Source organism: Athene cunicularia (genome assembly GCF_003259725.1).
Source record: "Athene cunicularia isolate RWA chromosome 26 unlocalized genomic scaffold, athCun1 chr26_part2, whole genome shotgun sequence".
Classification (NCBI taxonomy): domain Eukaryota; kingdom Metazoa; phylum Chordata; class Aves; order Strigiformes; family Strigidae; genus Athene; species Athene cunicularia.
Window position 1 is genome coordinate 384,696 of NW_020799137.1, and position 319 is coordinate 385,014.

A 319-nucleotide genomic window follows, 5' to 3' on the forward strand; every position below is an offset into this window, starting at 1 on the left:
ACTTCCCGTCTCTTCCGTTTTCGATTGGCTTAGCGGGCTGTCCTTCCGCCGGCCGGCCTCGCGCGCCCGCGAGGAGGGGGCGGGAAGAGCCTCCTTACCCCACACTCCCCCCGCCTCCCTCGCTCATTGGACAGTTATAAAGGACTCGGCCTTCTGATTGGTGACACACCTATCAATCGTAGCGGTTCAACGCTGGGAGGACTTCCCCTGCTCATTGGCCATTGGGTCGAACTTACTTCCTTCTTCTGATTGGCTGTCTTGCCTGCCAGTTATAATGGTCCTGCTGAGGCCCCGCCCCGTCCTTTTCCATTGGCCCGCT